General features: G+C 40.4%; 1 protein-coding gene and 1 non-coding gene across 3 annotated transcripts in view; both read left to right on the top strand.

Moving 5' to 3' along the window:
* Positions 1–26,993, top strand: part of SDK1 (sidekick cell adhesion molecule 1) — a 739,495-nt gene that overhangs the window by 141,929 nt on the left and 570,573 nt on the right. The gene's annotated exons all lie outside the window — the stretch shown is intronic.
* LOC114809622 lies at positions 13,963–14,100 on the top strand. The gene has a single exon (XR_003757398.1). It is a non-coding gene; the product is annotated as a small nucleolar RNA SNORA7 (small nucleolar RNA).

Genomic DNA, 26,993 nt, shown 5'->3' with positions numbered 1-26,993 from the left:
GTGAGGGTACTTGTTTGTTGTTTGATTTCTTTTGTTTTCGATAAAAGAGAACAATTTACTTGTTTTTCATTTACTCCTACGGGGAGTAATTTAATTTTATTTTAAAAACATTGCTTATTTTTAGGCTCAAAGAGCTACACTTTTCTTCACTGCTATTTGTCCTTTAGATTTTAAAGTATTTAATAGTTTTAAGTAAAAAACCATTGTTTTGTGAATGAAGTTTGATTCCTTCATGAAGAAAGAATTTATGTGTTATTTCCAATGTGTACATCAATTAAAATGATTAATATTATAATAATACTAATTATGGTATTTGTTAAGTGCTTACTATGTGCCAAGCACTGTTCTAAGTACTGGAGTAGATACAAGGTAAACAGGTTGGATGCGTCCACGTCCCTCACGGGGCTCATAATTGATCCCCATTTTACAGATGAGGTAACTGAGGACTGAAAAGTCGAGTAACTTGCCCAAGGACACTCAGCAGACATGTGGTGGAATCGGGATTAGAACCCATGACCTCTGTCTCCCAGGCATGGGGATTAGAACCACTGACCTCTGACTCCCAGACCCGTGTTCTTTCCACTAGGCCATGCTGCTTCTCTAATAGGTGTTTTATTGCCTTATCTCCATTTACTCTTTGACAAAAATAGTACATTGTTTATGGATCAGTTTTGTCATGCAGTCCGTTATGTTGCCCTATTTTCTGCAGATTTTCTGCTAAGCAAATTCACTGAGGGTAGGGATCATGTCACTAACACTAAGGTAACTCTCCCAAGTGATTAGTACAGTTCTCTTCACACGGTTAGCACTCAATAAATGCCATTGATTGATTTTGCTGTTTGTCTATCTTAAAATATGTGTACAAAGACACACATACAGGGACATAGTTTTGTTTTCCCTTTGTGAAGGGATCTCTACTGTTGGGTGCTGTTATCTGTGTGAGACACCAGGTGAAAAATCTTTGCCTTGTGTGACAATCCTTTAGCATCTGCTTAGGTGAAGATTGCCCTTTGGCTTAGGAGGCTACCGGTTTTAGGTCCTTTTGTTTTCTGTTGGTTGCCTGTCACTACCTTATGATTTGCTTGGTGCCTTGACTCCAAAAGAGTCATCTCCTCTTAATTTCTACATGCCAGTTGAGTCTATTTGCAGTCATTGTGTCCCAGAACTGCACCGGTATGCTCTCTTGCTTTAAATTGGACTTCAGAGTATTTTTCACATTGTTCTTCTTATGGGGTTCGCTTCTGTCCCCCAACTGCAGCTTGTCATTTACTAACTGCTTTGGAATCTTGTTGAGATTTGTTCTCCTCAAATGAGGACGGGGAAGCTGAGGGAAGTTGAGTTGCTGCCAGAATAACCTTGATGCTGGTGACCTTCCTGCATATGAACAGGGAATCCTTTTCTTTTATAACACTGAAGGCAGACACCTAAAATGTTTCATGTATTCAGAGAGGGTTGAATACATGATGATGATGATAATGGCTTTTAGAGTCCTGTCAGCTTGTTGAATACTAGTAAACTGCGGTTATTTTCTTTCATCATTTTATGATGAGATTTGGAGGTGGGTGCTTTCTTTGAAGTGTGCTTTCTCTCCATAAATATATGATTCGATATTGTATATAGCCTTAGTATTCTTCAAAAATATAGTTTCTTGGAGTGGTCTGGGTATAATGGTATTTATCATGTTAGTGGGGAAAAAGTTGCTAAATTTTCCCTAGCCATATTATAGCTCTGACAGGGAGGTGAGCCAGATACCACCTGCTTGCTTCATTTATTTCTTGGTGTGATTGAGCGATCTCTCCCGTGAGAGTGTGGTCTGAGAAGAAAATTGGAAATGCATTGCAAGTTAATCACTTTATCTAGCCAAGAGGGTGAAGTTAGGGAAGAAATAGTTTTTTAAAAGTGCTATATACAGCATGTGAGGCAGAAAATAATCATGTTATAGGGTGTAACGACTCAGAGATTAAGAAACTTCTTGCAGCAAAGCAAGAAGTAGAGGAAGTGCATTGTCAACACCTTGGAGCTCCTAAGGATCCTTGCAAAAAGATGTTTATAAAAAGCCTGCAGTACGACGTGCAGAAATGTGTACATCCCATTGTCTGAGGTCAAGGCCAAAGAAACCCAGAGCTATGTAGAGTGACCGCAAACCAAGGATTTCAGTGCCTGGATCATTTTCTGAAAAACCTTTCAGTTCTATCTCTCCACTCCTCAAAAACATCCAATGGTTGCCCATCCACTTTTGCATCAAACAGAAATTCCTTCGCATCAGTTTTGAGGCACTCAATCCCCTCTCCCCTTCAAACCTTACCCCGCTGATCTCTACTTCAACCCAGCTGGTACACTTAGCTCCTCTAAAACCAACTTACTTACTCTACTCTGGTCTAGTCTATTTCGCCACTGACCCGTTGCCTAAATCCTCTCTCTGGCTTGGAACTCCTTCTCAGTACATATCTGGTAGACCACCACGCTCCCGACCTTCTAAGCCCTGAAAAAGTCATTCCTCCAAGGGTCCTTCCCTGACCAACTCATCATTTCCCCAGCCTATTTCCCCTCTTCTCAGCATCGCCTACGGTCTTGGTTATGTACCTCATTAGCACTTTGATATTCACCTCACTCCTAGCCCCACGACACTTACATCCATATCCTTATATTCTGCCATTTCCCCAAGCTGGAATGTATTTTAATATCTATCTCCCTCTGTCTGTAAACTGGATCATGTCTACCAGCTCTACTTTATTATACTCTCCCGAGCATTTAGTATTTTAACAAGAAAATTCTACGGATACACAAGCAGAAAGACTGCAGATGGAGGAGGGGCTTTCTGAGATGTGTCCATGGTGTTGCTGTGGGTCAGAAATGACTCGACAGCATAAGACATGACAAGACAAGCATTTAGTACAGTGCTCGCATCCAGTAAGCTTTCAATTACTACCTCTGATGGATTGATTGATTCAGACCAAAGGCAATAAGTTCAGCAGACATGATCTTAGCAGAACTGCAGTTACAGGAGAAATAAATGGAACAACTCCAAGTTCTCTTTTTCGAATTCGTACATCGACGTAAACATTTTACACCATCAACATTTCCCGTTTTCAGAGATGAGCCAATCGATCTGCCCAACGTTCAGAAAGTCTGTACACTACTCCAAGCTGATGTGTAGGGGGTTGACTACTACAGCAGACTGATCAGAGTGGATGGGGAGGAATCTGGAGAGGAGTTTGTGCCTTTGAGGTTTTTTAAAGATTGGGATTGCTCAGTAATGATCTTCAGAAGGGAGACAGACCTTTTGTGGAGCTAATGCATCAGCCCACTAAGGATTCGTCTCAATCACCATAAAATGGAATAACGTGACAACCACTTACTGGTCGTTCCAACCATTTTCTGTATCTATAGATGGTTTTTACCAGCAATACCGTCATCTTTGAAAACAAAGAATGACCCTCTCTCTTATGTATTTGTATACAATATAATAAAGCTAGGTATCCTTTGCTTTTTGTTCTTTTATTTTTAAATATATTTGTAGAGTTGCAGCGTATATTTATATATTCATATGTATATATTAAACACTATACATTTATATGTACTATATATCGTTTTTAAAACGCAGGATGTCTGTATATACAAAGGACAAGAGAAGTTGATGTATGAGAGCTCTGGAGACAACACACATGCATTGGACTATATGTATATATCCTTTAAAACAAAGGACGGTTATGTCTATTATATTGTATATTATAATTTACATCACACGTTTATAGACTACTGTATGAATAATTTCATAAATAAAAAATAATTGTAGGTAGTCTACTTTTTAATTAGTTTCTTTTCTCATGGTTTAAACATGATAGTTAATATATTTGTTTCATTACTGTGAATAATTTAGTAATATACAAATTTATCCAACCTTTAAATTCTCTTTCAGAAATCAGAGAAGAAATGGTCTTGAAGATACCAAATCCTGTTCCAGAAATTAGGGCACATGATTGTCTCATACTCTTATATTTGCCTAGTTTTATCCATAATTTTAATTTGAAGCTAGAGCATTTATTTCCAGAGAAGAAGCAATTCAGGGCTAGATTGTTGAGAAAAGAGCAACCTTTAACCTTTGATGGTATAATGCATCTTTTTTTATAGTACATTTCCTTATGAACATAAAAGAATAATCATGCTTCATTGCTGAAATACCAACTTGTTCAATAGATTTTAGGTGTGATTGGATGGTTTTCCTGGGAATAATATGTGCATTATTTGAAAGTGATGCATTTTTACTGTTACATTTACCAATCCAGGGAAACTGAAACAAACCCGAGTCCAAAGTATTTTTAATAAACTTTGCTACTTCATGTAAAGTAATAGTTAGCTCTCTTTTCCCTCTTAAGAAGTAAACTGCGTATTTCCCAGCCCTGACTCATCCTGCAAGCTCAGTAAACAATATTGAATCTAAAAGGGTCAAGGAGCAATTGTGCAATATTGAGTGGATTAGGTTCCTCGGTGTAATCCAAGATTTTAGTGATTGTGGAAATGCTTTAGTTTCCTGACTGTGTGTTCTTGAATGAGAATATGTGGTCATCTTAGTGATCTTAATAATTGCCTTCTTTCATATTTGCGGAGAGTGGCTTTGATCATATTTCTTGTGTATTTGGTTGTGGTTGAGGAGACCATTGACTGAGAATAGCTAAAATTGACCTACTCCATTCAAGAACATTATATCCTAGATGCCTATAGCCTTATAGCAATGATGTTCTTTAGCATTACTAGATTTGAAATTTACAGATATAAAATCAATGCTATCATCAGATTAAAAAAACCCAGTGACACACGGCATAATTGCTACTGGCAATCGTGGTTGAGTGTGTGGTGCATGTGTGCTCCTTATAAAAAGGAATAGGATGAGGACATTTCTACTTCTTTCCCCTAATATTGTCTCATGGAAAAATTCCCCTGGGAGGATGATCATAATAATAATAATGATGATGATGGTGATGATGGTATTTGTTAAGCGCTTACTATGTGCCAAAAGCTGTTCTTCCCCTTGACGCTGTTTAGTGCCATTGTTCTTGTCTGTCCGTCTCCCCCGATTAGACCGTAAGCCCGTCAAACGGCAGGGACTGTCTCTATCTGTTGCCGACTTGTTCATCCCAAGCGCTTAGTACAGTGCTCTGCACATAGTAAGCGCTCAATAAATACTATTGAATGAATGAATGAACTGTTCTAAGCACTGGGGTAGATATACGAGTTAATCAGGTTGTCCTTAATCCCCACTTTACACATGAGGTAACTGAGGCACAGAGAAGTTAAGTGACTTGCCCAAAGTCACTAGCCGATAAGTGGCAGAGCTGGGATTAGAACCCAAGACCTCTGACTCCCAAGCCCGTGCTCCTTCCACTAAGCCACGCTGCTTCTTGATCTCTGCCTCTAGAACTGTATGCTTGTTGTGGGCAGGGAGTGCATCTGTTTGTTGTTATACTGTACTCTCCCGAGCACTTTGCACACATTAAGCGCTCAATAAATACGATTGAAAAAATGAATGAATTCCTCATAGTCACACAGAGGTGGCTGTAGGGAGAGGCCATCTTGAAAATTGCAGTTAGTTGGGATTGGTTGTGCTTGGGCAACAGGACAAGAGAAGTTGATGTCTGAGAGCCCTGGAGACAACATAGGTGCACTGGGGTAGAGCCAGCCAGCCACCAGCAGCAGGGAAAGAGGCAGTCACCATGTAACCTTCTCTGCTGCTCCTCTATTTCCACCATGTTCCTGCAGCCTGGCTCAGTGGAAAGAGCCCGGGCTTGGGAGATAGAGGTCATGGATTCGAATCCCCACTCTGCCACTTAGCTGGGAGACTGTGGGCAAGTCACTTCACTTCTCTGTGCCTCAGTGACCTTATCTGTAAAATGGGGATTAACTGTGAGCCTCCCCTGGGACAACCTGATTACCCTGTGTCTATCCCAGTGCTTAGAACAGTGCTCTGCACATAGTAAGGGCTTAACAAATACCAACATTATTATTATGTTCCCTTTAGCTGGTCTCCACTTCCAAGGTAATTTCTGCTGCGATCTCCAAGGCTGTGGCCAAAACAACCTCAAAACCCGGCCCAACTTGGAATGTGGTGGTGGCAGGGGGTGAGGAAGTGCTGAGACTCCCTTCTGCTGCTGCCAACTCCGCAGCCAGAGAAATTGTGACGGTGGCAAGCGAAGAGTGAGAGAGTGAGACTGCTCACTCCCATAGTTCTCTTCGGTCACCATGGCAGCCCTGTTCCCTGTCCCGTTTCTGCTTGGGAAGGAACTGCTCCTGCTATTATAGGGGTTTTCTTCCCAGAGGCTTCTGCTTGGGGCAGTTTTCCCTGTGCCAAAAGTCCCAGGGAGCAGCACTTAGTGCTAGAAGGAATAGCAGTAAGTCAGCAACAGGCCTTTCTAGAGCAGGAGTCAGAAAGGGGTGGGGCTCCCCCAGGACCAGAAAGACATTTGAGGGGATTGGTCACAATCAGCTCTCCCAAGTGAATTTTTCCTTGGTGAATATTGTGAGTGTGAATTATGAGTGTGTATGTGTGTGTCATGGGGGGATAGTTCTGTGTGTCTGGAGTGGGCAAGGAGTAGAGTTGGGGGCGGAGAATGTGTCTTTTATGCCCTTATCCCTGCCGATTTCTCTTACTCTCGTTCTCATTCCTTTTTTTTTACATCTGTCTGCCTCCCTCCTTGTTTCCGTCTCTGTTTCCCTGTCTCTCTTTCCCACCCTCTGTCCCCCTTTCTTGCCTTTTTCTCTACAGACCCCTAATATTGAACCACTGAACCTTCTCCAGAAAACTCTGCCTCGTGTTGCACTTTGCCCTTTGGAAATTATGTTCATCTTACTCCTGCAAAATTTTAAGCTCCTTGAGGGCAGGGATCATGTATATCAACTCTCTTGTATTGCACTGTGCTCCTGCCCACAGTAAGCACTCAATAAATATCACCGATGGATTGATTTATCAAAGAGGATTGCCTGATTTGAATGTGAAATGTCATAGGAGGGTTTAGTACAGTGCTTTGCACTCGGTAAGTGCTCAATAAATATGATTGAGTGAATACGAGGTTCTTTCCCTTCCTGCTCAAGCCAATACCAGTGGGGCCTCATAGCAGTGAGAAAAAAATGATTTGTGAATAAGGTAGGCAGCATCCAGGAGCCTCCATCTGAGAGGAGTGGATTTACAGTTCTGTTGATACCTACTAAAGTGTTCAATTGTACCTCATGAAATTTGCAAATCTCATTTAAAATCTAAAAACTAAATCCAGAGCATTAAAAAGCAGCATATGAAGATAAAGGAGGTACGTAGGCACTAGAGTTTCTCTAACTTAGTCTAAATTTTGGGATGGAAAAATAGAGAATTGGTTGTTAAAATGAACATTAAAATACAGAAAGAAGACTACAGAAGAAAATCAAGCTTCAAAAATATGTCCAGCATGAGAAGCAGCATGGCCTAATGGCAAGAGCACGGGCTTGGAAGTCAGAGGATGAGGGTTTTAATCCCAGCTCTGCCAGTTGTCCGCTGTGTGACCTTGGGCAAGTCATTTCACTTCTCTGTGCCTCAGTTACGTCATCTGAAAAAATGGGGATTAAGACTGTGAGCCCCAAGTGGGACAACCTGATTACCTCGTATCCACCCCAGCGCTTAGAACAGTGCTTGGCACATAGTAAGCACTTAACAAATACCATAATTATTATGTGCAAAAGGAGTAAACTTTAATTCAGCTTGTTGCAGGTAATCTGGTTAATGATAAATGGGTTTAATAATCCTATTGTTGTTCAATGCAGGGTTTAAGAGACCATAAATTTTCTATATTGTGGTATCTTAGAGTGAATATGATCAGAATAGTGAAAGTGGAATAATACCTTATTTCGTAGAAGCTTAATAACATAGGGGTTCCAATTAGAATTGTTGTCAGGAGAGGTTACCAAAAGGATGCTCTGTGGTTGGCAAATGCTTAATTTTTAAAATTTTACACTCTCTGTATTATTTAAGCCAGGTAAAGAATCATGTCGTGATTGCTTATTTTTTCCCCTCCTCTTTACTCCTTAAAATTTGTATCCAGGGAAAATAATACAATTCTGAAGACGCACATGGGTCGGTCAGTGTGCCTTTTGAGTATGAAAAGCTTCATAAGGAATGAGACCATGAGGCAAAAAAAACCCAGTGCCAGGTGCTGCCAACATTAAATATGATGGTAAAACAAGGGCTAGCTTTTTTGTATGGACAGTATACAAAACTAAATACACAAGCATCTTCCTGTTATGGAAAATTCTTAATACAATTTCCCTCTAGAAAAATCTTAATGCAATTTCCATATGCTTCCATTTTCATTTAGTTTAGTGATCTGCATTAGAATTAGCTAAAGAAACCACTATAGAGTAGATGCAGAATTAAATGAATTACAATTACAAAAAAAAGTTCTGCTTTGGAAAAAGTTTCTCAGACATGATTTTTGTTTAATTTCCTGTAGGCACTCAAGTACCATTGATGAATCGGTCTTGCTTTGTTGCCTGATTGTGTGTGTGTGCTTGTGTGTTTGCATTTTGTGTTGTTATCTACTTTGGAGGAAGATTAGGGAAGGAGAGAATTGTAGCCCTTCCCTTTTTCAGCAGTTCATTGCAGTGTGTGGCAGGTCCATTTCCTCCTGAGAGGGGGAGGTGAAGAGTGAGAGAGGAGAAGGTGAGTGTGGGAGGTAAGTGGTGAGGCAAAGGGGGATGGGGAGGGAGGGTGAAAGGGGCCCAGCCTTCCTGCTGAGAAGGGCGGGCACAAGTAGTTGCACTAATTACATGAAAAATGCAAGCCGAAAGCCTCATTTGAAGTGTAGTTTTTGAAGAACGTGTGTGCCGTTATTGTCATCGATTGTCACCTCCTTCTGCAAAATAACACATTTTTATGTAACCACTACATCTGTGGGGACTGAAGAAGAACAGTTTCTCAAAACCTTTCACTTTTGGCATTCCATTGTAGCTGCTACCATCTTGGATGGCTCAGTGCCTGCGCAGGGACATCCTAGGTAGTGACACCCAGAATTAAGGACCTTGATAATGTCCTCCACCTTGCACTTTGTGCTCCTGAGAAGGGAATCAACACATGAATCTGGATTATAATCAAGGGGTTGGGATCAAGATGGGTAGATCCAGTGCTCTTTTGTGCTATCAGCATCTCTGCCTACATAAAGATAACACAGGCCAGAAAATTTTCAGTTGCACCTAAAATCTCTCTCTGTCACCCCAGTATGATATATCAGTCTGATTGAGAAGCAACCAAGCATAGTGATTTCTCTCTCCTTGTAACTTTTTATGAATTTGCCTTAGAAGATGTAGAACCTTATTTTTTGATTTTTTTTGATTAAAATTTATTAAAAGAAATGTATTGTTAAAGCTTATCTAAGCCTCTCAGAATTGATGTAAGAATTCCAGTATAGAGATTATTAAAATACATTTCTGATGGAATTATATATATATATATACATATATATATTTATATATGTAACAATAGTTCTGAATTAGGATGAGAGGGAATCAATATTTTGCTTTATGGATAAAGTTTTCTATATAAGGCAGTATTTAGTAAAAACTGTTTTACTGCTTTTTTTCCTTTTGATATTGGTGATTTCATTAAGCATTAGTAATATAGGCATTCATCATTATTGTATTAGAGACTGTGTTTAAAAACACCCATTGACTTTTAATTTTGCCAGACACGTATTTATTAATGTCATCTTGCATCAGGGTTGGGGAGTTTTCTCAACTGCTAATAATGCAGGATTTCCAAGAAATAATGCAGTATCCCCAATGTAGAAAACTGGAAAATATAAGAATGCTTGAGTTTTCAGAGCATAATAGCTAACTGCGGAGACAACCAATCCTCCATGATTTCTCATAATCCTTAAAATACGCACGCTATCAGATATTTCTTTTCTCTTGGTAAAATCTCACTTTTTCCCAGTTACACCCACAGTTTTTGAGAGTAGGAATGATGAAATGCAGGAGTAAATAGAGCTTTGAACCTGATAAAATAATTTGCTGGTCTCTAATCACATTATATTATGAACTACTCTAGATAATTTTTTTTTTACAAAGCTTAAATGTAGTTTAGTCATCGAACAGGCGATTATGCACATGCTGATCATTAATTTTTGGTTTAATTAAGTGATGGGACTGGAATCTCCATAGTAGAAAGTGCAACAGAGTACCTAGCCATTGAAGAATATAATAATAATGTTGGTATTTGTTAAGCGCTTACTACGTGCAGAGCACTGTTCTAAGCGCTGGGGTAGATACAGGGGAATGAGGTTGTCCCACGTGAGGCTCCCAGTCTTCATCCCCATTTTACAGGTGAGGGAACTGAGGCACAGAGAAGTGAAGTGACTTGCCCACAGTCACACAGCTGACAAGGGGCAGAGTCGGGAATATGTTATTGTTGCTAATGGACTAAGGACTGCTCTACTAAAAAAAAAACCATATCGTCAGTGTAGCTTCATTTATCCAGGCAGTGGTTACTTCCAGGTTCGTTTCCTAAAGAAAGTTTGAAGTGAAAACCATTGCTCTTTTTCAGTGATCTTTTGGAAGATTGTGTGTACTCCATTTTGCTGCTTGATTACTTAAAGACTCACTGAGCAGTTTCCTTGAAGGCTCTTCTTAACGCTAGCCATTGGCATGAAAACACATCTGTCAGTCTGAGCCCTCTTTGGTCTCCAGAGAGCTTTATCTAAAGGCAGATTTAAAAGAAAACTGTCATACGCTTTTTTACCTAATGAAATTAAAAATACTTCTTCAGGTTTGAGGTCAGGTGAGATTTCTTTGTCTCGCTGAATGAAGGTAGAAAAATGATGCGACCATTTGAACAATGGGTTGTTGTTATTATTGTTTCTGATATTTGGTAAGTACTTTGTGCAATTGACAATGGAGATTGAGATCCGGGGGTCTTGGAAGGAATGCAATCTACAGGATTGGGGAATGACAGGCACACTGGAAAAGAGGTAACCAAGAAGATTCCGTTAAAGACCCACTAAAATAATAACAGAAAAAACAACAGTACCTTAAAATTTGGAGGGAATAGTCCTAGGACTCCTCACGTCTTCAAGCATAATCATTCCTGGTCTAAACCAGGGGTTGGAAACACAGGGCTCATGACATAATAATAATAATAATGATATTTGTTAAGCACTTACTGTGAGCCAAGCACTGAATTAAGCACTGGGATTGGACACGGTCACTGTCCCATGTGGGGCTCACAGTCTCAATCCCCATTTTACAGATGAGGTAACTGAGGCACAGAGAAGTGAAGTGACTTCTCCAAGGTCACAAGCAGACAAGTGGTGGAGCCGGGATTAGAACCAAAATGGAAACATAGGTGTGCACTCCGAGGGGGTGATAACATAGTAGTAATAATGACTGTGGTATTTATTGAGTGCTTACTACATACCAAAGGCTGTTTAGTACAGAAAACTCCTCCATCCTGGGAAAGATGCAAGATAATCAGATAAGAAACAGTCCATGCACCACATAGGGCTCACAATCCTATGATGAGGAGGGAGAACAGGTATTGAATCCCCATTTTTAACAAATACTTATTATTATTATTATATTTGAAAGTGTATACATACGCAAGTGCCGAGTATGACTATGAGTAAATAGCAGCGTGGCTCAGTGGAAAGAGTGTGGGGTTGGGAGTCAGAGGTCATGGGTTCTAATCCCGGCTCCACCGCTTGCCAGCTGTGTGACTTTGGGCAAGTCAGTTAACTTCTCTGTGCCTCAGTTACCCCATCTGTAAAATGGAGATTAAAACTGTGAGCCCCACATGGGACAACCTGATCACCTCGTATCCCCCACGGCGCTTAGAATAGTGCTTTGCTCATAGTAAGTGCTTAACAAATGCCACCATTATTATTATTATTAAAAAAATATATGCGCAGGAATCGGCGGAAGGGTTGATTTAAAACTGGGGTTGATTTGGTACTGATAATCTGTAGGGGCACCTAGATAGAGGAGATGGGATTGATTTTTAGCAGCGTTTTTAAGACGAGAAGGGCTGAAGTCTGGTAGATTTTGGGGGAAAGGAGATTCTGAGCCCTGGGGAAAATGAGAGCAAAGAGTCAGAAGGGGAGAAGACAAGAGCGGGAGGCAGCCAGCTGGTAGGCTGGAAAAGAGTTAAGACTGGGAGGAGAGAAGGGTTTGGAAGAGAGCTGATAAAAACAGAGTAGAGAGAAATGGAGGAGCGCCTTGAAGCCAATGCTAAGGAGTCTTTGCTCGATTTGGAGGGAGGATGGCAACCATTTAAGGGTTTTCAGGACACAGAAGACTTGTGCAGAGCAATATTTTAGGAGATGATTTGGGCAGTAAAGTGGCATTTAGACTGAAGCAAGGGAAAATCTGGTGGCAGGGAAACAATAATAATAATGATGGCATTTGTTAATCGCTTACTATGTGCGAAGCACTGTTTTAAGCACTGGAAATGAGAAGACTGCTGCACTACTCCAATTTTAATGATAAGTGCTTGATCTAGGATCATGGCTGTGTGGGAAGAGAGGAAGGGGTAGATCCAAATAAGGTTTATGAAGAAAAATAAGGTGAATGTTGTTCAAAATGAAAATTTTCTCTTTACATGGTATTTCCAGCTTTTATCTAGGCTTGGAAAAAATGCTATTTAAATGAAAACTAGTATTGTTACCTGTTCTTCTACTTGGCATGCTCATGTAATAGAAGAACACTGATAGACTGCAAGGCTAAAGAAATAATGAAGTGATTCTAAAACTTTTCCTTAATGTGAAATGTGTGCATAGATTATCATTGTTTAATGATAATATTCCCCCTCTCTCTTCACCCCTCAGATTGTCCCAGTATTTTGTCTCGGAAGGTTTGACCATCTGCAATTATCCCAGATCAGTTCAAGACGTAATGGTAGAAAAAGTTGATAATTTTACTATTAGCCTGATAACATTTTTATGTCTTTCCTTTTATTAATTAGTTAGCAAAACTATTTTATTTCATATAGAAGTACTTGCTAATTACTTCAATCATGAGAAGATGAAATGAGGTCCAAATGTCCTTTAATTCCTTTGAGCTTGGAAATTTTTGTATAATTGATTTGGCAAGAGGAATAACTGAGATTAGTTGCTAATGAGAAGATAAGTATAGTCATTTTTAGCATGATATAAAGCCGAGATTGTCAAAAGGTAGTAAAAGGAACCTAGATTATTTTTCAGTGGACCTTGCTTCTTTCCGTGAAATCATTAACATTTCCAAGTGTTGTAAATTAGGCTATTTCACACCTTTAATTTTAATGACATTAACCCTCTATCTATAGGTATTTTTTAACTTTGCTTATTAAAAAGCTATTAATGAAGTTAGGAATATGATCAATCATTCTCATATCATATAATAATGATAATGGTATTTGTTAAGCTCTCACTATGTGCCAAGCACTGTTCTAAGTACTGGGGTAGATATAAGGTAATCAGGTTGTCCCACGTGGGGCTCACAGTCTCATTTCCCATTTTATAGTTGAGGTAACTGAGGCAAAGAGAAGTTAAGTGACTTTCCCCAGATCACACAGCAGACAAGTGACAGAGCCAGGATTAGAACCCACAACCTCTGGCTCCCAAGCCCGGGCTCTTGTCACAAGGCCATGTATGCTCTTTAATGTGTATATATATATATATATATATATATTTTCATATATATGCACATAATGACACTCAAATATGGGCATATTTGCTCATTCCATTAGTTTTAACTGTTCTAGTTGTAAGTAATTTTCTATTTGTCTCTCCATTTAGAGTTTAAACTCCTTAGTCAGTGTCCCTTCATTATTCTCTACTTCCCAAGCATCTAGGGCAGTGTACTGCATCAAATTGGAACTTAGTAAATATTCCTATTACTGCGGTAACTACTAATGGAAAAACATGGGTGTGGAAATCAGGAGACCAGGGTTTTATTTCCTGCCGCTGTTGACCTGCTCCCCTCTTAGGATTGCACCTGGAGAGTTTCCAGTACTCTACTAGTCTTGGCTGTGGGAGGAAGAGTCAAGCAGAGGCTTACCCATTCCATTCCTAGTTTGGGCAGGGGCTAGCGAGTGGAAGGCAATCTGTTACAAGGCAAAACTCACCTGTGCTAGGCAGCAACATGGGGAGAGAGTCGAGGGTGGAGACTCAAGTTGACTGCGCGGAAGGCGGCAATGTTAAACTGCTTCCATATTTTTACTAAGAAACCTCTATGGATACACTACCGGAACAATTGCAGAAGGAGATGGGGCATTTTGGAATAGATGTGTCCATGGAGTCATCATGGGTCGGAGATGACTCGAAGGCCTAAGACAAGAAAATTGACCTGCTACCGGAAATTAAAAGCATGACATCTTTGCTTCCGTTTCCTCATTTGTAAAATGAGGATAAAGTACTTTTCTCTATCATCTCTTAGATTGTGAGCTCCACAAGGCTCGAAACTGATCTAATTATGCTCCTTGTGCCTCAGAGCTTAGCACAATGCCTGTCACATAGTAAACACTTTGTAACTACTATCAGGTTATTTTTTCCCATTTCCCCCATTTTATAATGAAGCCCTCTGTCTCAAAAATATGTTTGTACCCTAGCTCCTTGGTACCTAGAATATGCCTTTGTGACTGACCCATGATCAGCAGTATGTTCTGTGTCAAGTGCATGCAATATTTTTACCCTGCTACACATCACATTTGGTTCCCACAGCACTTGGGATTCTTATTGTTTTTCTCCTTTCTGTTATAACCCTCCCAAAGCCTGCTCTCTATGCAGCTTCACCTCATTTCTTATTCCTGTGCAGCAGGATGGTCTATCTCTTGCTGCTGTTTTCCAACTCTCTGAGACTTCACCAGATCATCAGAAATTTTATTTGATTGTGTCTTTCAAACTTTAAAACTCTCTTTTACTGTCCTCCTACTTCAGCTCATCAGAGAGCGACCCTTGTAGAGGCTATTATCATCTATTCTCTTCAGAGGAAGAGGAGGTGGGACTGAGGCACAAGAAAGAGGGTTAGAGTCACGCTTAGAATTGTGTAGCATTAGCACCAGGAATTGGAAAAGTAGCTGTTCTTTTGATGCTCTGATTGGATTCACAGAACAATTATTAACTGAACGTCTATTCCATGACATGCTCATAGAGAGGTCTTTTGTGCTGGATGTTTGCTTGGTATTTTTTGCGCTCAACTTCATTTTGCACCTTGTTTTGTATTGTTCATGATATCCCGATCTTTCTAGAGAGATCGCCCTCTCTTAATTGCCACATGCCAGGCTGGTGGTTCTGTAGATATTGCCTCCCAGCAGTTCAGTTGCTCTATCCTATTATGTGAGGCTGTGCTTCACTAGATCTTTAAAACATTTGCTTTACCTTCCCTGCTTCACCCTTTTCAATTTATCAGTCAACTTTGCTCAGGTATCATGCTATTAAGCATTCTTCTCATTTTCCCCTACGAAGAACATAAGCAGTACTCTGTATTCAGTAAGTGCCCAGGAAATACTATTGATTGATTAAGCGATCAACAATACTGATTAAACTCTGGGGCAAAACATGATATTAGGAATTGGGGGAACCTTTAGAACTATAAAGTGTGATTCCTGCCATCAAGGGGAATACAATCTAAATTAATGAATTAAAAACAGTGCAATAGTTGAGAGTGTGAGCATGGATATAAATGATGAGTATAAATAAATATAAATAGATAAATCAATAAAAATGTCTTTGTGGACAGAGGGGCAGCTTGGTCTAGTGGAAAGAGCACAGACCTGGGAGTCAGAGGGCCTTGGTTCTCTTCCATACACTCAATAAATACCACTGATTGATTAAAGGAGGTGACAGATATTCAAATAAATTATGGATATGTACAGAAGTGCTGTGGCACTGAGGGTGCGGTGAATATCACGTGCCTAAGGGGTACAGATCCAGATAGGCAACCAGATATCCAGATCCAGAAGGGAGAGGGAGATGGAAAAATGATGGCTAAATTGAGGAAGGCCCCTTGGAGGAGATGTAGTTTTTATAAACTTTGAAGGTGGCGAGAGTTGGTGGTCTATCATATATGGAGAGGGAGACCAGAAGAAGGGAGAATGTGGGCAAGAGGTTGGCACCAAGATAGACGTGATTTGAGGTACAGTGAGCTGATCTGGTTGCATTAGGAAATCAGCGAGGTAAGGTAGGAGGGAGCGAGCAGATTGAGTGCTTTAAAGCCGACAGTAAGAGGTTTCTGTATGACGCAGAATAAGCATTGGAGGTTCTTGAAGATTAGGGAGACATAGACTGAACGGATTTTCGATTGGATGTGATTTTCCATAGTGCTAATTCACAGACTTGCAGGAGACGCTGATAGAGCCCTGTATACCTACCAAGAGTTCAGACAGTGTCTAATTTCCTCCTGCCTGTTCTTTCCCAGGGCTCAGTATGGTGCTGTGCAAAAGGGGCTTAATAAATACTATTAGTACAGCAAGAACTACTGCCAAAAGGAGATGTTGGATCCAGAAAATGTAAAACATTGGAAACGAGGGCATTTCTACTTGCAGGATGTGAACTTCACAGTTAACACACAAGCTTATTTTTAAAAGAAATTATTGGTATTACTTGTCTTATTTGTACATTACTTTGGAGTCAGATATGTTAGACTGAGTTGGTGCAGTAATAATAATGATGGCATTTGTTGAACGCTTACTATGTGCAAAGCACTGTTCTAAGCGTGGTTTATTGTATGCTTCATTGCACATACCACTGCATACCTCAAGGTATCTAATTGGGAATGTGAAGTCCTTTCAACATGAACAGCATTTTTTTGTACAAAATATATATCTTTTTCGGTGCCTAGTCTGACACTGTAAAACACTGTTGTTTTTGCTTTTAAAAAATGATAGTACCAATACGATTCAACTGTCCTCCGAAGATCAGGTTTAATCTGTAGCTCAACTGTCTTGTTCCGCTAATTTGGATTGAAAGACTTTCAAGCATTTTTCAAACAGACTACAGGTCTGGAGTCTCAAAAACTCACTATTAGAATAATAATAGTTGCAAATCTTGAAAGATTGAGATACAATATTTGATTCATTTTATTAAAATGTTTTATTTAGGAGATTTATAACGCAAAGGAAAATTGTCATATCAAAAATAAAATAGATGTGTCTTAAAGCAAAAACCCCAAATGAAATTACCAGTGAGATGGTACTATTAAACCACACCCACAAAATAGTATGGAATTATGGCTAGATAACTGATAGCTCATTATTACAGAGTTAAAGTTATAAGTAAATAATTGTCTTTGGTGAAATTCTTTTTAAAAAGTTATTCAAAACTAAACAAGTTCCTTACAATCAAAAATATTACTAATTACTCATAACAAAATCAAAAGCTGATATATGTATACATATATTATGTATATATGATACAGATAATAAAAAACCCTGGAAATTAGTTAACAATATATTGATTATATATATTAGCTAATAGAATTTTTTGTTTCCTCAATTCCTGTTTTTTATTTCTGTGGAAGAAGCACAGAAATGTATCAGTTGCTCTCTAGCTGAAATTATTTTTCTTGATGTTTAGGATTGGCTGCCAATTAGATGAAATGAAGTCTATCTCTGATGACATGATAACCTTTAAAGTAGTATATGCTTGTCCATAGTTGTTTAATCTTGGAACAGTTAGATCTCAACTTGCATTCAGGTAGTTTAAAACTAATGGTGGATTAATAAATTATATTTACAGATTGTGGACAAATTTCAAGTTTATATACTAGAATTGCTCTTGAACTCCCTTTGGAGGTGTATAGAAGGTTACTGAACTTATGTACTTGGCCACCAATCAATCGAGGCTATTCATTGAGTGCTCGGTCTATGCTGAGCAGTGTATTAAGCAATTGGATGAGTACAAAGAAGTAGACACAATCCCTGCCTTCAAGGAGCATACAGTCTAGCAGGGGAGAAGGACATTAAAATAAATTACAAACTGGGGAAGCAACAGAGTATAAAGATACAAATTGAAGAATTGAAGGTCTGACAGGCAGGAGAGGGGGCGGGAGTGGTGAGTACTTAAATACTGTTATCAAGCCATGAGGCGTGATCTCTCTAAAATCTCCTCTGCTCCTATCCAGTTCCTTCCTCCACCTGTCCCTTCTTCAGTTCCCCCATCTTTCTCAACAGTGGCTCTGGAAGAGATCTTTTGCCTTCTCTTAAATTCCACCCCCTCCACCTGTGCATCTGACCCCATCTTTTTGCAAATTACCCAAGCACTTACCCCCTCTATTTTTCCTCCCTGACCTCCATCTTAAACTGTTCACTCTCCAATGGCTTTCTCCCCACTGCTTTCAAACATTCTCTTATCTCCTCTATCCTAAAATAACCCTTCCTAGACCCCATGGCTCCCTCTACGCATCTCCCCATCTCCCTCCTATCATTCCTCTCCAAATTCCTTGAGCGTGTTGAGATCTGCTATCTCCAGTTCTTCTCCAATTCTCTCCTTGACCCCCTCCAGTTTTGACTTCTGTCCCCTTTGCTCCACAGAAGCCACCCTCTCATAGGTCACAAATGGGGGAAGCAGTGTGACTTAGTGGCAAGAACACGGGCTTGGGAGTCAGAGGACACATGGGTTCTAATCCCGGCCCCGCCACTTGCCTGCTATGTGACCTTGGTCAACTCACTTAACTTCCCTGTGCCCCAGTTGCCTCATCTGTAAAATGGGGATTAAAATTGTGAACCCCTTCATGGGACAACCTGATTACCTTGTATCTACCCCAGTGTTTACAACAGTTCTCAGCATATAGTAAGCGCTTAACAAGTACCGTAATCATTATTATTATCTCCTTTTTTCCAAATCTAAGACCTCTACTCCATCCTAGTCCTCCTCGACCTCTCAGATGTCTTTACCACCGTAGGCCATCCCCTTCTCCTGGACATGGTCCTCTCCTGGTTCTCCTCCTATCTCTCTGTCTGCTCTTTCTCAGTCTCTTTGGCAGGCTCCACCTCTGCTTCCCACACCCTAACTGTGGGAGTCCCTAGGTTCAGTTCTGGTTCTCTTCCATCCAGCATGTTCTCCATCTACACCCACTCCCTTGGAGAACTCATTTGCCCGCATGGCTTCAACTAGTACCTTTATGCAGAGATCCCAAATTGACATCTCCAGCCTTGACCTCTCTCCTTCTGCAGTCTCACATTTCCTCCTGCCTTCAGGACATCTCTCTTTGTATGTCCCGGTTACACCTCAAACTTAACATATCCAAAGTAGAACTCCTTATCTTCTTACCCAAACCCTACCCTCCCACTGATTTTCCCATCACTGTATATAATCTGTGATTCTGTTTTATCTTGATGGTATTGATGCCTGACTACTTGTTTTGTTTTGTTGTCTGTCTTCCCCATTTGGACTGTGAGCCCGTTGTTGGGCAGGGATTGTCTCTATCTGTTGCCGAATTGTATATTCCAAGCACTTAGTACAGTGCTGTGCACAAAGTAGGTGCTCAATAAATACGATTGAATGAATGAATGAATCACTGGAGACAGCACCACCATCCTACCTATCTCACAAACCCTTAACCTTAGTGTTATTCTGGACTCATCTCTTGCATTCAACCCACAACTCACATATTCAATCTGCCACTAAATTCTGCCAGTCAGCCTTCATAGCGTTGCTAAAACCTGCAACTTTACTGTGTCAGCCTCCTTGCTGACCTCCCTGCCTCCTGTCGCTCCACACTCTGGTCCATACTCCACTCCGCTGCCCAGATCATTTTTCTACAAAAATGTTCAGTCCATGTTTTCCCACTCCTCAAGAATCTCCAGTGGTTGCCCATCTACCTCCACATCAAACGGAAACTCCTTACCATTGGTTTTAAAGCACTCAATCACCTTACTCCCACCTATCCTACTTCGCTACTCTCCTACTACAACCTAGCCCACGCACATCCCTCCTCCATTGCCAACCTGCTTACTCTGCCTCGATCTTGTCTATCTCACCATTGACTGCTCACCCGTGTTCTGCCTCTGGCCCGGGGTACCTTCCCTGTTGAAATCCAGTAGACGATCACTCTCCCCAACTTCAAAAGACTTATTGCAGACACATCTCTTCCAAGAGGCCTTCCCTAGCTAAGCCCTTATTTCCTCTTCTCCCACTCCCTTCTGCGTCACCCTTGCACTCGGATTTGAACCCTTTACTCATCCGCTCCTCAGTCCCACAACACTTACGTACATAGCGGTAATTTATTTATATCAGTGTCGGTCTCCCTCTCTAGAATATTGTGGGCAGGAAATGTGTCTATCAATTCTGTTATATTGTATTCTCCTAAGTCTTTAGTATGGTGCTCTGCACACAGCAAACACTCAATAAATGTGATTGGTTGATTGCTTAGGAATTAGGGACTTAAAATGCATTGGTGATTCAGTAGGCAAAGAAGTACATTGGTGTGACGAGCAAGTAAACAAGGAAGGTTATCCTGGAGGGGATGTGTTTTTAGTAGGACTTGGAAAATGGGGAGAGTAATGGTTTACTGGATGTGAAGGGGGAGGAAGTTACAGGCAGGAGTGAGATAAGCAAGAGATCACTGGGGAGCAAGCCAAGGAGTGAGGCACAATGATTAGGTTGGTGTTAGGGGAGCAAAATGTACTGGGTGCATGGTAGGGGAAGAGGAATGAGGGTAAGTACTAGGGATAGAGCTGGTTGAGTGCCTCATAGATAATGGTGGGGAGTTTCTGCTTGATGCAGAGGTGGATGGGTCACCATTAGTAGTATTTGAGGAGTTGGGAGTCATGAGACTATTTTTTCATTATGGAAGAAAATGGCATAAACTTGCTTTTTAGTCTGCTTACTTTTTCTCCCTGCCTATGCTAGGCACCATATGAGCATCCACAGCGTTAAGCTATCCCAAGGATTGAGTGGTTGAGGGATTTCGATAAAGGGCCCTTGGCCCTGAAAATTCAGTGTGGATCCTGTCATAATTGGTTGTGATTCCTGTAGGAAGAGTTGTGAATTTCTGAGTGTCAGTCAATCAGTGATATCTATCGAGCACTTACTGTGTGCAGAGCTTTGCACTAAGCCCTTGAGAGGATACAATGAAACAGAGTTGTAGACATGCTCCCTTGTTTCTAACAGCCAAGTGACTGCCTGATTGAGGTAACTCGGTGGGTGGTGATCTAAATCAAAGAATGTGGAGCCAACTCTACCTTAGCGAGTCACCCTTCATCTGTGTGACTCGTTTCACTTTACCCAGCACCACTGAATCTATACCTCAAATGGTTCATGTTTAACAAATGCCCTGCTCCTCTTTGGTTGACTGGTAACTTGTTTTGTACACACCCTTCTGGCATTTCATTAAAGCACTGTAATTATAAAACATACCTCTGATTTGTTGACATTAAGGGAAAATTGAAAAGCATATCTGAGCCTGCCTTTCCTGACTGAGGAAAGGTCTAATGTTGGCTTTTTGGTAATTAAGTTTTGGATTTTATATTTTAAATGTTCCAAGACTACCTTGGGCAATGAGTACATTGTTAATAGATATTTCAAACCGTAAATAGGAGTATGATTAATCAAAAGTGACTAAAAACAATATCATATGATCACACGCAATGCCAAGGTGTCTCAAGGCACGCTTAGCTCTTAGGGGTTAGAATGCCTGTTGACCAGTATGAGGTAGGCTTTGCCCCTCCCTTAAAAGCTGTAGAGAAATCCCTCAGCCCTTATTCCAGGTCCGTATGTCTGAGGAGAAAATACAAATGTACAAATCTCTTATTGTGCTCCTGATGAAGACTTCTCATAGGTGATTCACTCTAGATTTTTCCAGTTTAAGTAAAGAAGCAGGTTGAGGGATAAGGGAGAATGAGAACATCATCTATCTCAACGTTTCGAGTAATCTGACCAACCTTTGCGTGCACCACCCCCAACATCCCAAACCTCGCATATCGCCTCTGCAGCATTGTGTTCTGTCACCTTATAATTCTTGGACCATGTGGTCTGTAATAGAAGGCAATCGAGAAGAACTCTGTATAGGATCTTGCCAGAAATTGAGAATGTGATGCCTCAACTGATCTCTAGACTATAGGTTCCTTGTCTCTGGACTGTAATATCCTTGTGGGCAGGAAACATGTTTTCCAACCCTGTTGTACTGTACATTCCCAAGCACTTAAAGCAGTGCTCTTCACACGGTATGCACTCAATCAATACGATTGAATTCAATTTTCTGCTTAAAGATTTGATGTTGGAAGCATTTTTGAGGATCTTGTGGGATATCCATGTTCCATATGTTGACAATAGCTTGTGCAAGTGTTTAAGCGGGGTGTCCCTTCCATGCTCGTAGATCTCAGCAGGTTTGCCATCAGGTCCAGTTGATTTGCCTTTTGCTGTGGCTCTGACTGCTGTGGCGACTTCCAAAGTAGTCGGGATAAGGGCTGTTTTCACGTCAGGAGGTTTTGAATGATTTAAAAGGCCTAGTCTTCAATAGTAGGTGGTGTGATTGGGGAGTATTTTGAAATGTAATTGCCATCACTTCAGGATTAGGATGTGTCAACTGACCGTGTGGTCTTCTTTTACACAAATATTAATATTTATACATTGAAAACATCATTGTCTTCAACAAAAGCTTTGTTCGCTGTGGGCCGGGAACGTGTCTACCAACTCAATTCATTGCACTTTCTCAGCCAATTAATAAAGTGCTCTGCACCCAGAAAGAACTCAGTAAATACGATGGATTGATTGATTGACTGATTGATACAGTGAATCCAGACACTCGAGCATCTGACTCTGCTCCAAGAGCCACATGATTATTTCATGCCAGGCTGTTTATCCCTCTTGCTTCCCCACCGTCTGCTAACTCTGTGGCATTCGCTGCGTTTGGTTTTGAGGTCATGATAGACTGAACTGTGTCTGTTTGGGAGGAAAAATAACTTCAACGTGAAACATAGCAGCTGTGTACATTGACACTCGTTGTGGGCCTTTGGGCTCCCAATTCACAGAACACATGTATGCTACTCACAGTGTAAAAGCAGAGGACTAACAAGAAGTGTGAGAACCCTGAAAGGAGTACCAGCATTAAAATTCAGTAACACCATCACAGAAAAGCCCGAAGAAAGAGCATTGGAACTAAGGATTTTTGCTGCTGAGAGCCACCTACACAGTGAAGAACTTTTTAAATCATTTGTTTCAGGTGTACAAATATTTATGAAGTAGGTGGCCCACACTGGTAAAACATTCAAAATTAATCCAGATATATGACTTTCTGAAATATTCTTATGGGTAGCTAGAGAAGAGAAAAACTATGAAAGGAGCTTTGGAAATGCTTCCCTTAAGAATCAGGGCTTTTGAAATGCTACTGTGATTGTTCAGTTTCAATTCCTCTGTTGCAAGGTTAAAAGGATTTGGGGGTTAACAGAAGAATACTATATTTTCTCTTTCTCTTGCAGTGCCGACATAACTCCTGGAGCATTGGATTTGTTTTACGATATCATTCTAGTCAAGCATTCAAGCAACTGGGAAATTAGATGTTGTTACTCACTTAGTTTTTAAATGTATCATTGATATTGTGGTCTTTCATATATTCTGAAAAATGAGGAAATAGTGCAATTCTTTGTAAAGAAGAGATGTTAGGATATGAGCATAATTCACATTCCTCTTTAGGAAGCAGTGTATTCTGTCTTGCTCTGTTAAACTACTAAAAATGTACACACTAGTGATGCATTTTTCATGTGTAAGTATCATTTTGGGTGTTAACAGAAAATTGTATATTTCTAGACAATTATTGCCTTTTAAGTGAAAAATATATGTAAACTTTGTTTTGTCATTCCTAAAGATGACTGATGTTTTATGCTCTTGAAATTATTTTGAGTAATTCTGGTTCTATTCTTGGACAGAGTTAGAATTTGTTCTCATTTCTTTGGTCACCCTCAGTATAGCAGGAGCAGCATGGCGTAGTGGATAGAGCATGGGCCTGGGAGGTAGAAGGCCCTGGGTTCTAATTCCAGATCTTCCACTTGACTGCTGTGTGACCTTGGGCAAGTCATTTCACTTCTCTGAGCCTCAGTTACCTCATTTGTAAAATGAGGATTGAGCCCATGAGCCCCATGTGGGACAGGGACTTACTTGTGTCCTCCCTAGCGCTTAGTTCAGTGCCTGGCACATAGTAAGTGCTTAACAAATGTCACGATTAAGTGTCACAATTAATAGTAGTAACAGTAGTAATTATTATGCATCTACTGTGTGCAAAGCAGCATACTAAGTAGTGGGGAGAATTAAACAGGGTCCCTGGCCTTCAAAGGACGCATAATTCATTCATTCGCTCATTTTTTTTATGGACCACTTACTGTGGGCAGAGCACTGTACTAAGCATTAGGGAGAGTATAATGCCACAATAAACAGACACATTCTCTGACCACAATGAGCGTACAGTTTAGAAGGATCAAAGAGTAAAGTGGTGAGGCATGCTCGTACTGTGCAGGGGATGTGTCTACCAACTCTCTATTGTACTTCCTAAGACTTTAGTCGAGTGCTATGCTCACAGTAAACACTCAATAAATATGAATGACTGATTGAGATGTTTGGCGACAGACACATAGGAAGAGTAAAAAATGAAATCAAATCACAAAAAAACTCATAAAAGAGAAGGCTCAGAGACCACCAGGTCTGATGGTAAAATGGGTGGGCAGAGACCTCACAGTGATGGCATCTGGGGTCCAGTCACAACCAATCAATCATATTTATTGAGTGCTTACTGTGTGCAGAGCACTGTACTACGCGCTTGGGAGAGTTCAGTAAAAGACACATTCCCTGTCCACAATGAGCTCATGTATTAGAGAGGGAGACAGACATTAATAGGACTAAATATATTCCAGATATGTACATAAGTGCTGTGGATCTGAGGGAGGGGTGAATAAAGTGAGAAAATCAGGGTGACGCAGAAGGGGAGCTTTCCCAGTGTTGTCAATTGCGCGGAGGCTCCTTGACATTGTTTGAGCCTTCACTGTCATGCTGGCATAGGGCAGATGGGGAGGTTAAAGCCCTGGATGGCGTGGTTGGGGGGAAGTGAGGGTTCCCAGTGGTTTTGCTCGGTGGCCCGGTGGGGGCCGAGGTTTGAGTCCCTCATGGCCCCACTGGTGCAGGTTAGTTCAGGAGTGAATGCCTTGTCTTATGCCGTCGAGTCATTTCTGACCCATAGCAACACCACAGACACATCTCTCCCAGAACTCCCTGCTCTCCATCTGCAGTCGTTTTGTAAGTATATCCAGAGAGTTTTCTGGAAGGTCTAGGACAGCACAGTGGGAGGGGAGCAGGGGATCCTAGTAGCTTCATAAGGTGGTCTGATACGGGGAAAACCAACAGGCTTTAGCAACAGCCTGGATGTGAAAGTCCAAAGAGAACGAGAAGTCGAGGATTAGACCAAGGTTGCGGACGTCAGACACAGGTACAGTGGCAGTAATGTCAGTTGAGATGGGGAGGTGAGGTGAAGGGAAAGATTTGGGAGTGAATATGAGGAGTTCAGTTTAACCTATTTCTGAATATGATCTCAAGGTAAGACTACTTTACTTTGTTTTCCAAAGAAAATCCATTTATGGGACCCATGAGCCATTTAATTTCTAAATATTATATCAAAAATCATCCCACCGGACATGTAATTATCTGGAAAAAGCATTTCTATCTTCAACCAAGCATTTCTATCTTCAAATGTTGATTAATGCCATGGATTATCACCCATTCAGTTGAAATTCAGCTACTTTGTTAACCAAGAGTTTTTGTTTGAAAACCCCGAGAATTGAAAATTCTCACTTGGAAAATGTTTTGTTAAGTAATCTACCCATAGACTCGTTTATTAGTACAATAGTTGTTTTGGTGTTAGTACTTTATGTTTTATTTAGTCTTCTGAAGAGTGTTGAAAAGATAAGGTTGTGTAGAAATCTTGGTATTCCTGAAGCCTGCCTGCATAGATTGTTGCTCGAGATTTGTATTTATAAATACAGTGCAAGAAAGGAACATGAAAAAGACTAGGGAGACCGATAGCATTTTATTTCTTTTTCTGATGTGGTGTTTATCACCATTTTTGAGACTCTTGTGGTAGACATCAAAGAAGTTTTATTATGAAAGAAAGGTAGTTCTGCAGTCATTGTTATTCTAGAGAGAATGTTGGAAACAGCAGGAGTGAGATGATTTTTCAAATTACAACACAATACCAAATACCTATTCTCTACTGTAACACACAAATCTTCATAGAAATAACATTTAATTATGCTAATATCCTTCCAGATATCAGGTTCACAGCACGGTGCTTGTTAAGATTATCCTGGTTATAGTAAGGCACAGGTAAGAATGGCTTAAAAGAAGGTGAAATAGAAGCATACATCCTTCACTGAAAGTCTTAGAGGCTCCTTTGGCTGTGGGAAAGCCTTTGATATGACTTCCTTTAGTTCTTCAAGAAGGAATAAAAATGCAAACAATCATTTGACAGACAAATAGGGTCAAGCACTGTAACTCTATCTAATCCCTTCACTGCAAATCCTAATTCCTGGTGGACTTTTCTCCAATATATGGACTCTGAGGTCAAGAAGTTTCTGGATATGATGCTTTTTCCAAAGTCTCCGATTGACAGATGAGGTGACCTTTATCCTGCAGATAACTCTTTCAAATGTGGCAGCCCAGTCGTCTGTTTTATATCCATCATAATTGATTTAAAGAAAGGAGTTTGAAATTTTGGTACCTTCATATGCCAATTATCAGATCGGTCTTACTTTAATTTGAAGGTTTGAATCTTTATATTTTGAACTTATTTCAAACTAATTTGTAGACCACAGTGTATTGTCTGTGTGTATGTGGGTGGGAGAATAAGTAGTTCCCTGTTTTTTGCATCCTCCTTTGGGAAGTATTTTACATTCTAGCTAAAAAAAGGAACAATGCACTCAAAAATAATGGCTGGTTCTGTTCTCGTACCATTTGTCAATTCTTTAGTGTGCTAAGGGGCAAGTCACCGGGTCCCCCGACTTGAATATTTTCAGGTTTTTGAAGATGTCT

Source organism: Ornithorhynchus anatinus, chromosome 2 (genome assembly GCF_004115215.2).
Source record: "Ornithorhynchus anatinus isolate Pmale09 chromosome 2, mOrnAna1.pri.v4, whole genome shotgun sequence".
Taxonomy (NCBI): Eukaryota; Metazoa; Chordata; class Mammalia; order Monotremata; family Ornithorhynchidae; genus Ornithorhynchus; species Ornithorhynchus anatinus.
Note: the sequence above shows the minus strand (reverse complement) of the source record. Positions and strands in the feature narration are given on the sequence as shown.